The sequence below is a fragment of the Ipomoea triloba genome, chromosome 14, assembly GCF_003576645.1.
Source record: "Ipomoea triloba cultivar NCNSP0323 chromosome 14, ASM357664v1".
NCBI classification, from domain to species: domain Eukaryota; kingdom Viridiplantae; phylum Streptophyta; class Magnoliopsida; order Solanales; family Convolvulaceae; genus Ipomoea; species Ipomoea triloba.
The window spans coordinates 14,747,979-14,762,131 of NC_044929.1; the positions used below are offsets into that span (position 1 = coordinate 14,747,979).

General features: G+C 32.8%; 2 long non-coding RNA genes across 2 annotated transcripts in view; one reads left to right on the forward strand and one right to left on the reverse strand.

Annotated features, from left to right (window-relative positions):
- Positions 1-3,063: 3,063 nt before the first annotated feature.
- LOC116005148 lies at positions 3,064-6,296 on the reverse strand. The gene is made up of 4 exons (XR_004094892.1): positions 5,683-6,296; positions 4,634-4,687; positions 3,880-4,014; positions 3,064-3,292 (listed from the first exon to the last, which is right to left on the reverse strand). It is a non-coding gene; the product is annotated as an uncharacterized LOC116005148 (long non-coding RNA).
- Positions 6,297-13,577: 7,281 nt separating this feature from the next.
- Positions 13,578-14,153, forward strand: part of LOC116004254 — a 2,804-nt gene continuing 2,228 nt past the window's right edge. Inside the window, exon 1 of the long non-coding RNA XR_004094768.1 lies at positions 13,578-14,079. This is a non-coding gene — a long non-coding RNA (uncharacterized LOC116004254). The remainder of the gene's footprint in view (positions 14,080-14,153) is intronic.

Sequence of the window (14,153 nt, forward strand, 5' to 3'; positions counted from 1 at the left end):
AAAAAAAAAAAAAAAAAAAAAAAAAAAAAAAAAAAAAAAAAAAAAAAAACTAAACGATTCGTTGTGGTCCTAAATCTTCTATATCACCATTTAATTTCTTCTTTTATTTTCTCAAAAAACCATTCTCTCATTTTGTCGGCCCACAAGCGTCATTTAATTTCTTCACATAATCTATTACTTTATTCACTCCACAATAATTTTAATTTCCATTTTATAATTATAATTTAAATATTTTGATTTTATATCAAAAATAAACTTAAATAAATAAATAATATATTATTTGAATTGCAAAATAGAATTTCAAAAATAAATACTAAACAAAAAAATTAAGTATCTTATGGTAGTTGTTTTAAAATAAAAAACTTTAAAAAATAATCATAGCTTTAACGGTAAAAATAATTAAAAGTTGAGGCATATTAATTATTTTTAAATAAATAATAGTGGAGGATCGTTGTTCCCCACCATCCATGACGTGTTAATGGTGCATGCTCGCACTTGTCAAGTACTCCACCTACTTTTTCTTCATAAAGCCCTTTCAACTATAAGACTTCAATCTCTGGTTTGTGCTCTAAAACAGAAGAGTGATAATTGCTATTGCATGCTTAAGGTGTCTATCCTCTCCACACAATTCCTTTCATTGAGGGGGATAGTTCTGCGTAAAACTAGTCAAGGGGGTATTCATTAGATACATATATGTGGAACAAAATTTTATCTGTGGAGCCTTGGAGATTTGGAAAATGTTAAATCGCTTCAGTTTGAGCTTTCAGAGCTCTGTTATAGACATGAATAAAAATTTTAATTTGCTTTACACTTTCTACCAATACTGTTGTGGGCAGAGTTTAGCTTCCAGGGAATTTGTATGAAACTGTTGCCAAGAGAAAATGATGAGTGATGAAATACCTTATTATTTTGCAAATTACTAAGGAAAATAAAACATTTTAATTGAATTGCATCTTAATATCATGTGGACTTAGGGAGCCAGAGACAACTTAATTACACTCTTGTTCAGATAGCATGGCTGAATTGGCCTCACAAAATCATCACCAAACATTGGAAAAATCTGGGAATCTTGTCATAGCCTTCTTGAATATCCAGAGCCACTGCATTTCTTGCAGAGTATTAATCCTGCATGCAAATGCAAATTTGGGCATCAAATTGAAATGCCAAAATAGAAAGAATGCTGCAGTCCATTAAAGTGTTGAAAGATACATGCACCCTTGCAAACACTGCAATCAACCAATCCTGTTTCCATCTTCATTTTACCATCATTGCAGAACACACATTTTGTACCACCTGCCCATCGAAATAAAAGTAAGTAGTATTGCTTTTGTGAATTGTGTGACTATGATTCTTTTCTTTGGTATTAAGAAATTGAGCCAAGAATTACCATTTCCAGCACACTTGTCACAAGGAACTGGATCCCCCTACAAAACGGAAAATATTCCACTTTCATTGTCCACCCGTCAACAAATACTTGGTCATTTGACTATTGACATTTATCAAATTTTTATCATTGACTTTCAATTTGATCATAAATGGTCCATTGACTATTAACATTTATCAATTTTCGTCATCTACTTTCAATTTGACCATAAATGGTCATTTGACTATTGATTTTGTTCCAAATTTGGTTAGCCAATTAAATAATCCACTAGTAAACATTAATGGTAATAATGTAAAAATTAAGTTCTTCACAAATAAAATGTATTAAGTTTATGAACCCAATTTGCTCATCTTAACAAAACGTCAATTTTTTACATTATTATCTTTAAATTTAATGTTTATTAAACGTATATTTAACTCGCGAACCAAAATTAATAGTTAATGAACCATTTATGATCAAATTAAAATTCAAAGATGAAAATGAGTAAATGTCAATAGTCAATTGACCAATTGACAAAAATTATTAAATGTTAATAGTCAAGATACTATTTTTGGGATTAACTCTAATGAAAATTTATCAAAAGTTTGCATAAATGCATTACTTGAAGTAGATAAAAAATTTAGGGAATTTCTATGGGATCTTTTGTACTTAATGCAAGTATACATTCTAAGAGTAAATTAGACTATGTTGTCTTAGTTGTCAATAGACCGCTCCTACGTGCGACGAAAAGCTTTTTTTGCTACAGCTGTGAGTCTTGCAAGGCCGAAATAAACAAAAAATGGAGGAAGGTGGCCATCTTTTACATAGGTTTCATGGCCTTGGCTATCTCTGTCGGGTACTTCGCCACCGTCAAGTACTGGCACTACTAGGATAGTGCGTGGTTAGGTTAACTTTTTACAATGTATTAATTATGGGAATTGAATGTGTGTTTTTAGGATGGAATATATTTTAAAGATCAAAATCTGAAAATTTAAGTAATTTGATCTATATATATCTGTTGAATTTATTTGGCATATATATATTGTGGATATATATTAGCTTCTGCCTTAACGTAACGTACACAAAATAATTTACACAGCTATAACCAGCAACATAAGCATACATTGCTACACCTACATATCAATCATCATGCCGGTCTCAACCATACCTTTCTTGATGAGCTCTTTACCTGATATCTCACAAAGTAATTAATTAAATTGTAGCACCATCTATCAACAAAAATCAACCACATTCTTCTAGTCCATCATGCCGGTCTCAACCATGGTCCACACAATACTTTGCCCATATAATTAAGGTCACATGAGAATAATGCTTCCAGTTTAATAATTATGAAAATTTTGTAATAATTACAAAAAGTAACATCTTATTTTTCTTTACTAAAAGTACCACGTAGTTAAAGGTTGGATATCCTTAAAATTTTACACCAGTATTGATACATTCTTCTATGTAACTTCCACTTTTAAGATATATATTCTTGTAATATATATATATATATATATAAATAAAAAGCAGAACCTTTAGGTAAATAAAAAAAGGAAAAAGATTCCCGCCAAGAAGAGTTTTGGTGGCATTAAACACTTAGAAATGTCTGCGTTAAAAATCGAGGCTCTTGGATTTCCGATCTACAACCTTTGGTTATCCGATTTTCTATCATTTATTATATTGTTTGTATCCAAACGTTTGATCTCCAAAGTTTTAGCATTAATTACCTTCAATAGCAGAGTTTATGTACAACTATAAAACACCTCAGTTGATATCAAATACAAACACTGAAAATTAAAGATATTATCAGAATACAAATACAAATTTCAAACATCATGGCACCTCTCTACATTCTTGCCGGTGGCATCTCTCCTTTGAAAACAAGCAGTGCTATCAAAGCTTGATGGTGTGCGTACATATGAAATTCTAGAAAGAAGAGGCAGTGAATCAATCAAGTGTAAATAGTTTGTTTTCCATGATCAAGATTCAAAGAGGTAGCATAGTAATAGTTTCTTATTTTCTGCTGTTTTTTTCATTCATATAAACAGAGTATACTATGATATTCTTAATGATTGAGAGCATCTGTAGATGCTCATGGTCCTAAGTTGGTTTATAATCAAGACAAGACAAGGATCTAACCTTTAAGTTGGAATCCCAAGAAGAAGATGAAGACTTTGTTGAGGTGCAATTTCAATCAATCTTCTTCTTCTTCTTCTTCTTCTTCTTCTTCTTCTTCTTTTTTTTTTTTTTTTTACATTTTGGTAATTTTTACTGTTTTGTATTTTTGTTTGTCATTACTGCAGGAATTTTATTCTAGGGATAAAGACTGAAAATCAAATTCTCAAAAAAAAAAAAAAAGACTGAAAAGCAATGATAATGGAATTAGTGCGGTAAAAAGTTGTCTTTTGGAATATCTTTGACTATCTTTAATATTTATACACTAATATTTATCCAATATTCAGGTTAATTTATTAAAAAGTATGCATAACAATTGATTGATATAGAAAACTTACCAAATTAGAGTCTATGAGTTTCTTCCACCAATGAAGTCTTAGAGCCAATAGTATTCCCATTCTATTATTATGGGTTTAACACCAAATGACTCTTTTCAAAAAAGAAAAAGGGCCTCAATTATGCACTGGATCTTGCTGTGTTAAAATTTTTTTAAAAAAAAGAAAGATTAATACGCTTACTCAAAAAGACAATACAACTTATCAGTATACTTGGGTTACACAAGAATGGCAATTGATGAAACAAGTTGAAGTTGTCAGTTAAAGTTGACATGTATCTATTTATTATATTTAAATTAGGTCTATCACATATAAAACATTCATGGATTGAAAAATACATATTTATTTTATTTCTTCAGGGAGAAAGATCAGTATTTGAACAATCACAAGGATTCAAAAATTATTGAGTATTATTCTCATCCACTTTTCTCTTATATCAAATTATACAACTAATAATTTGATTTGCATCTATTATTGGTAAACAATAATTTGTGGTTCTAATAACATTAAACAAATCATGCATCTGATGTATCTGCTTTATTCTATGCACTTCTTTTGTCTTTTTTTTTTTTTTTCTATTTTACATACTAAACAATAATTTGTGGTTCTAATAACATTAAACAAATCATACATATGATCTATCAGTTTTATTCTATGCACTTTTTTTTTTTCTATTTTACATACTAAATATATTGTTATAATGCAAGTATGCAAAATATTATGTAATAAAGTATTTAGTATAAGCAGTGAGATATACCTTTTGGTGACTTAATTGAACATTTCCAGCCTTATTTGAACTGCCTATATATTCCTAATTTACAAAAAAAAAAACACTTATTAATATTGGATTATTGTACCAGTGAAAGCTTATCCTGCCAAAAAAAAAACTTATTAATATTGGACTAATGAGATATCTTTTGTTGACTTATTTATTAACTTCAAAACAGAAGACACAGATGATGTATCTATATGAAAAAATATCATTTTTTGGCAAGAAACATTTAGTATTTGCAATAGATAATTTAATTTTATTTTCCTGGAAAAAATGAAGCATCAGAATATGCATTTCATCATCTTTTACTGTCTTGAAATCAAAATGTTAGTATGAACATTAAAGTCATCATATAGATTATAATTAGTCAATTTTTTACACAAGTACAAACCACAGCTCACTATCTTTCTGTGTTTCAATAAAAACTCAAGAGTCTAATATCCATTCTTCATTACCATCTAAAATTGTATTCTTTAAATATATATACCTAAAGCACTAATGCTGTAATAAATGTTTATTCTATGAACAATTTATAAACAATATTGGAGTAACTAAATTACTACCAATATAGCACCAAACTTAATGAGGAAAATAATTGGCTAAACAATTATAGGAGGCAAAAATGAAGAACATCTGCATGTATTTTAGTATAATGAATGAATAAATCTAAACTACCAAAAATAAATTATTGTATATGTAACATCTGTATGTTTTATTTTAATTTTTTGTATTTTAAATTCTATTCAAAATAAACAAAAAAAATTTACCTAGAAGAGCATTTGCTCAGACCCTCAAATATCAGTTCATGTCTGCATTTTCTAGCTTTTGAGAAAGTAATCCTTAAAATAAAACATTATGAAATTGAAAATGCAATATGGTGGCAGAGATCACATTTGAAATATCAAAAACTGATTTTGTAATATATTGATTTTTTAAAATAAACCATGAATAGCCCTAACTATGCATATATGAATTCACAAATAAATATTATACAAAATGTAGTTCTAAAGCATAAATTGAATATAAAAACTTACGAAATTGAGAAATAAACTTCTTTGTGTAGATAGGTGCTTTTTGAGTGGTGTACTTTCATTGTGTACAGCCGTTGCTTTTGGGGTAATGCCGAAGAAATCAGATCCAGGGATTAAAAAAATGTCGATCTGCGACTATACGTTAAAACACTTTCACTGCATGTGCAAATGGAGAATTCTTGGCCAGTATAGTAACACTAAAGAAACAGGAAACAGTATATACAGTCGCTGATTATGGACTTCGAAAGTGATCAACTTTCAAAACTGGAACCACTAAAAAAGGGAAGAAAGTGAGTATAAGAACGACGTTTATGAACGCCATTTGCGAGTCACGTCGCTGCAGCTTAGTCGGAATGAAGAAAGTGACTCGGTAGTTGCTTGTGGGTCGATCTTGAAGTTGACTTGACGGTTTAAGACTGTTTGGCGGCCCCTCCATTTCGCTGTACAAACTAATTTTCTAAAAAATGGCTTCTAGGAGAGAGTCTTCACAATCTCAGAAGGATGTGAGGTGTGGTCTGGGATTTCTGAAATTAGTGTTGGGTGTCGACTGAAATTTCTAGAACCAGAAAGAGAGAGATGAGAGCGTCCGTCTATACAGAAAGGAAAGGGAAGTGTAAAATGAGCTATGGAGTGTAGTCTGAGATGTCCTAATTAGGGTTGAGCCTACTATTTTATACTTGAGCCGAGGTTACTCCTTTTGGGCTGACCACATATTAGGACTTTTGGGCCATGATTAAATCATTTACAAATATATGTATTTGTGGGGCAGAATTATTTGTTTGTGCCTAAGAAATAGACGGGCATTTGGGTTTTATATATATATATATATATATATATTCCTAAATTACTATAGGATAAGAAAATTATGTATTATACATATTGTCATTATAAATTGAGTATTTTTTTAAGAATAACATTAAATTGTGTATAGATGGACGAATTATTTTTAGTAATCACCCACTTTAAATATCAATTCTTATTTTAATTGTAAATATATTTATCTTCATAATTTTATCATAGCAATTCAACATAATTATAAAATAACAAAATTTTATAAATGAATAAATCTCATATTTCATTTTTATATAAGAATTTTAATAACATTAATAGTTTTTAATAACATAACATAATTTTAATATTTCAAATCTTAAGTTCGTGCACCGCACGGGGAAAATACTAGTATATATATATTCCTCAAAAAAATCGTCATTATTAAAAAATAAATTGCCAATTAAAAACTATACATTAATTTCCCTAACAATCTCCCCCTTTGGAAATTATTTTTCAAAACTAAACACATACATTCTTAAGGCACGAAAAAAATAACAATCAATCAAAAATAATAATTTCATTAAGATGTGCCCTAAGAAATGTTGTGTTAACATGCAAAGCAATTACAAGTAAGAAATTAATTATGCCAAAACTAAGATATTTGCATGAAACACCAATTAAGAGTCAATCAACCAATAATTGAAGAGAAATATTCCAATAGTAGCCAAATCATCCAAAGTCAAATAACGAACTAGACATGTAACCAATGTTCACCATCTAAAATGAAATAAAACAACCATCACCACATTACCGAGCTTTGCATGCTCCCCCTCAACAACTTCTCCCCCTTTTTGCCATAATTGACAAAGGGTTGTAACTGATCATCTAGTAGGAGCAGAATCCGGGTTCACATCATCAGCTTCGAAGGACTGTAATAGCTTCTTATCTTCCAACAGTACCTTCTCCATTTGTGCAACAATAGGCTTCAAACCTGCTAGAATAGCTTGAGATGAATGCACACGAGCACGAACAACAACAATATTTTATACTCACATGAGGAGGTCTAGTAGGAACAGAGATGCCTTCAGTCACAGCAACAGTACGTAAACCAGAGCAATCATCATTCATTATGATATCAACCAATCAAGTAGATATTATTTCATCCATGCATCTTCATCTTCCAAATTAATACCCATTCAATTGTACCAAAATAATATCCAAGATAAAACCAATTCACCAATATAAATCAAAATAACGTTACCAACCACCACATGCTTTGCTTGCTTGGCTTGTTCCCCCTCAGTTTGTATATTCTCCCCCATCATTATAATTTCATCACCCATAGTTCATCCAACCAGCATAAACAAAAAAAAAATGAATATCATTCAACATTATTTGTTTTTTGTGTGCTTTGCTCCCCCTCACAAAGTACTCCACATAGTTGATGAATAAATGCTAAAGAAGAGCATTTAGGAACCTGAAGGAGAGCCAGAAGATTCTGCACAATCACAGATGTAGTAGTTTGCAGAGAAACAATGAAGCTCTGTGATAGAAGAAATAATAGAAGACGATCCAGAAGCAGAAACAACCATGAGTGGTTCAATATTAGTAGATTGAACAGTTTCAGTAGATAGTTTTGCGGATGCTTTTTGATAGCTTTGTCAAAGGTATGTTGTGCAAAAATAGAGCTCTTTTGGGTTGTGCTCGTGAATGAGACCCGAGCGAATGATTTCTAGTCAGCAACAACAATAGTTGTGAGGACAGTGGAGGCCATGGCAGCATCAATGGAAAGTGGTTAGGTGATCGACTGGGAAGCAACAGCAAAAGAGGCTCCAGACGGTGGCGGCTGTATGGCAGTAGGCTAGCAGCGGAACCTATAGAGTCTCAAAGCTTGTTTTATCCAGAGGTTTTGATTTGTAAATAGATCAAGCATGTCTCCAGTAACAAATCATATGACTTGATTTTTGTTTTCTCTAGGAACCTGCACAAGTAAAACAGAAACGAGAAAACCAAAACAAGGTACATGCAACTTGCAAACAACTTAGCAAATAACACAAAAGCACTTATGGACACGAAATCAAATATAGACACGTTGAGACCACATAGACAGTCAGATAAAACAAAAAGATCAAACTATAAAGATATAACACTTAGCACAGATGGCACATGAACAATAACAGACACGGTCATGACCGGACCACATAAGGACATGTAGAAACATATATATATATATATATATATATATATATATATATATATATATATATATATAAGGTATACATGGAAAAGCAAATTCAGATTCAGACATAGAAGAAATGTCAACAGCAAAAGATTGATAAAATAGTAGAGGTTACTAACGTCCCTGATATTGATTATTTTGTCTTTTTCACTTCCAAGATTGCAATTACTTGAATTTGAAACTAGGATTTGACTATAGATAACATCACTGTTTCTAAAACATTAACACAATTTATTAGATAACAACAAAAATTATTCAATTTTTAGTGATACCTTATTATTTTAAATTGCAATCCGCAATCAGCGAAATTGCAGATTCTCTCTATCCTCCGTTGGTTCCCAAATCTCATCTTGCCTCCCTTGATATGCTTTTGGAATTAAATGAGATACAAAATATTCTTTCTTGACCCAAACATGCTTTACAAACGAAGCAATATGTTTGAAGTTATACTTTTCACACCTTTGGTCTTTGTAAAAGTAAAAGCATTCTAGTCTTGTATGCCCTCGTAACCTGCAATAATGACAAATAGGTGTGTAAGCTTTATAATTAAGGTTAGTTTGTCTTACTTTGAAGCGATTTTGTCGAGCCGTGCTAGATTCGGGTATGTCTGTAGTTGTAGTAGCAGCTTTGACAAAAATGGTGTTGTTGCGATTGCTGTTTCCTGTGAATCCCAAGCCAAAATTTATGGTAGACTTCCTTCCAGAATCAAATATTTGATCCAAAGTGGATGTGTTATCCATCATCTGTATTCGCCTTTTCAGCGTTTCCAGCTCCTGTTTAAGCTCTTTTTCACGATCTAGACTTGCTTTTATCATTAGGTCTCTATCCGATACTTGACTTTTATACACATTTTGAGCATTTTCTAACATTTTGACCTGACTAGACAAAGTACGGTTAACTTTTAACAAAATTTCCCATTTCGAGTACAATTTTTTGTATTCTTGCTCAAATGAGGGAGCTAGTAAGTCTTTGTGTTCAGCTGATGTGTATTCACCACATTCTGAATCAACAGCCTCTTCAGTTTCAGGACCTGCAATAGACACAGCTGTAAACGCGACAAAATTTCCTGAGATTTCTTTTGTGTCAGAGGCGTCAAATTCATCGTCACTCCACGTTACAGCAGTCATGGATTTTTTCCTCCTGAGGTATGTAGGACACTCCGCTTGAACATGGCCGAACCCTTCACACTCAAAACAGCGGATACTCTTGCCATTTGATTTGTCTTTTGACTGTGAGCTTTTTGAGGACGAACCACGACTGTGGTTTGAGTTACCATTTCTGGTTTTTGATGAACTGGAACTTTGTCCTTTCTGGCTTTGTGATTTTCCTCCACGTGAACTGGTTCTCTGTTTTGCCTGTTTCAAAATTTTAGAAAATTGTTTGGATATAAAAACTACAGGATCATCGTTAGACTCTTCCGGGTCTGACTCAGGGTCATCTCCTTCAGCGGTGAAAGCAACGTTTTTGTCCTTTGTCTTGTGATCTGACAGCATCTCCATTTCATAGGTTCGTAAATTGCCCATTAATTGAGCTACAGATTTACGTTTCCAACTTGCATTTTCCTGGATAGCTGTTACCTTCATTCTGAACCGTTGAGGTAGGTATCTGAGTATTTTCGTTACCAGCTTCGACTGAGAAAATGGTTCACCGAGTACCACGCCACGGTTTGCAAGCTCCTGTATTCTTGCATGAAATTCTACTATGGATTCTTCTTCCTTCATTTTAAGACTTTCAAAGTCAGAATTTAACAGTTACAACTTTGATTGTTTCACATCACTTGTGCCTTCGTAGGTTGTTTCTAATATTTCCCAAGCCTCTTTTGCTGAGTCACAATCTACAATAAGATAAAATTGGTCCTCTTGCATTAAAGAGAAAATAGTATCCATAGCTTTGTTATTATGATTTGCCAATGTCATTTCTGGTATAGTCCACTCAGTTTCAGTCTTCGTCACTGGTGGATCATTTGCTATTGCACCAGGCTTAGTTGGATGTTCTCATCCAGTCAGTACAGATCTCCAAACCATTTCACCTTGAGCCTCAAGGTGCATTTTCGTACGAGTTTTCTCCAATAGGAGTAATTATCCCCTGTTAATTCCGGTGGCTTGTGCCTATCCATTCTGTCACACTTGACAAACAGTTAGAGCGTTCAAAAAACAAATAAGCTGAAACAAGAAAACACACAAAAGATGTGAAAACCTGAGTTCAAGAAACACAAAGCACCCAGATCGCTGGACTAATAAATTAAGTCCCCGTGCTTTGATACCAATTGAAAGATTGTGAATCTTGAATGCAGGTGATAACCTATCTGGTTCCTATTTGTTTTTAAAGCCAAATTAATCAACTGTATTTATTACTGTATTAGAAACAATAAATAATAAAAACAGTGCAGGAAATATAAATGGAACCATGATATGTTCATGCAGTTCGGGGCACTTCTCCTACGTCTGCGAGGCCACACAAAGGTGAAACCCAACTCCACTAGATGATCAACGATGTTACAAGGTTCACCAGATATCCATCCTCAATGATGGCCTAATCTATTACACCTACAAACATCACCATCTCCTGAGTTGGTAGTGTGTCAACTTCTTCAGCTTTCCCAAGCCAATCAACAAGCCTTCCACTTGATGTAGTAAACAGGACCACAACACAAAACTAGTCTAAGTAGCCATATTACAATGATCTTGAGTCTGTATTAGAGTAACAGACTATACATATTAAAATAGTAGGCTAAGACTAATACAGTAGTGCTTAATATTAAAAGCAAGGAACTTGGCGATCTTTTGTACGAAATCAGCTCTCCAAACTCTGAAGCCTCAGTTCTATTTATACTTGAATTCCTGAGCTCCTTCTCTGTATTTGATCTCCTCAATTCAATGTAACTCACTCAATTACATCTTGCCTTGATTTTCTCATCTCTGACATTTTTTGTTTGAATAAATATAAACCACTCATCCCATGCAAATAAACAACTCTAATAAAAACTATACCTTAGGCATAATTAATTAGACCACTTAATTAACAAATAAATTGCCAATTAAAAACTATACATTAATTTCCCTAACAGAAATTGTTATGGCAAGACTGAAAAGGAAAATAATATCCAATTTGCCAAAAACATATGCATTTTCCAAAATTGTGATACAAAATCACTCCATAATTGAAAATATTATCAAATTATGACAAAATTTCAATGAATAGCCATAATAATCACATAATATTATAACAATTAGGATATTAAAAATGGAAAAATAGATTGCTAAAATCGCAAGCCTTTAAAATATTTTTCGGGAAAATTTTAAAACTCAATAAAATTAAAATCCGAAAAACTTTAATGTTGAAAAATATAATAACAAATATTTTCAACTTTAATTAACTGATATAAAGGCATAATTAAAAACGGTTCTAGACTAAAACTTTATTGATGTTATTAACAAAACACAATGTAAATTGAATGCAGGAAAAAGTCAAACGGCATATGGTAACAAAATTTATCAGCTCCAATTGACCCTACTAGTTACCATAACAATGACAGTAAATGCCAATTATCTCAATTATCATCATTAAAATATCACTCAATAATGGTGAGAACCATACTTTAATGACTCAGGTACTTCCCAAATAGCTTGTTCAAAATAGGTTTTAAAGCCCCAAAAGAGACATAAGACTAAAATATGTCTAAAATTAAAAGGGAAACCAAACTAGCTACCTTAGTGGGTCATAATGAATCAAAAAATGAATGATATTTCAAAAAGAATTTATAAGTTAATAATATGCTAAATACATCTTTAAAACATGCTTTTCTAAATGCATAATTATAATTACAAAATAATTATAAATATACCAAGCATGATATATAGGATTATGCATATTAATATATTTTTAACCTATATATTCCAAATAAAATGCAATGCTTCAAGCAATTTATTATACACCGCAATATTAAATTAAAATTCAAAGAACAAATTAATATTTGCCTAAAGATGAATAATAATCTAATAATGAATTAAGGGAAAAATAAATTGAACAATTAAGCTAGAAGAAGCTCAAAAATGATGAATGAAAAACCTTAAGCAAGCACAAGAATCAAAGAAGGCCCATTATTAAAGCAAATCCATGTCTTAAGCAACCAAAAAGGCCCAATTATAACAATAATTTTTTAAAGGGGTTGTTATGCCGTGGACCCAGGTCCACCTTAAGGTGGACCTGGGTTTACATTCACATACACTATACTCTACATTCACATACACTATACTATACATTCACAATTTGTAAACTCCACATTCACACATTACAGGATTATATGTTTAGTAACTATATTACCACTGTTATGCATTCACACATTCAAAACTCTATATTCACAGGTCCTATATTCCACATTCACAACTTGAGAACTCCACATTCACACATTACAGAGCTATAAATTGCTAGAACTTAACTCTATTACAGATTCACACATGCATAACTCTACATTCACGATTTCTATACTCCATATTCACAATTTAAAACCTTCACATTCACACATTTCTGGGCAACTCTACATTCACACAATCATAAATCTACATTCACGATTTCTATACTCTACATTCACACAATCATAAATCTACATTCACGATTTCTATACTCTACATTCACACTTTGAAACCTCTACATTCACACATTTTTGGACAACTCTATATTCAGCAATATGTTAACTAATTAAAAAAAAAAAAAAGACAAAAACGACGTAGTTTTGGACCCAGGTCCACAACATAATTTGCCTTTTTAAAGTAACTGGGCCTGGCCAAAGTGGGCCAAACCCATACCAACTTTATGATTCCATTCCATCAGCTTCTTTATAATTTAATTAACCCAAATCCAAAAACCTAGCTACTCATCCTTAATCATCCGCAACCAAAGGGATAAACAAAGACAGACAATAAACGCGAAGAGTGATAAAGACGACGATCCAGAAGGCCGTGCAAAAACGAAGATCGGAGGCGCTGCCAATCGTCGACTGCATCCGCCGCACCCCATCGTCGCCGCTGACAGCCACCGCCATCAGCCCATCATCATCGTCTCTTGAAGCAGCCAGCAGAGAGAGAGACGATGATCGCCTCCAATGCTCTGCCTGCCGTCGTCAACCCGCCTGCCGCCATTGACTACATCAACGAGCACCGCCGACGGCTGTTCTCCGTAGCCGCCGAGCCGAACAGACGGCGGCTCACTGCCACTCTCTGAGACCCAGCCTCTCTGCCTTCTCCCTGCCATCGCAGCCGAGCCAAAGGTCGGAGCCGCCACCGTTATCGCCGTCGTATCCCTACACCGGAACGTGGCCAATCGAGGCCCTCACCTTCGATCGGCTAACAACGGCGCCACTACTCCAGTGGCGAGAGATTATCCAGAAAAAGGTTTTTTTTTAAATGTTGTTTCACCGACGCCGAATACAGTTCGCTGCAAAAAAAAAAAAAAAAAAAAAAAAAAA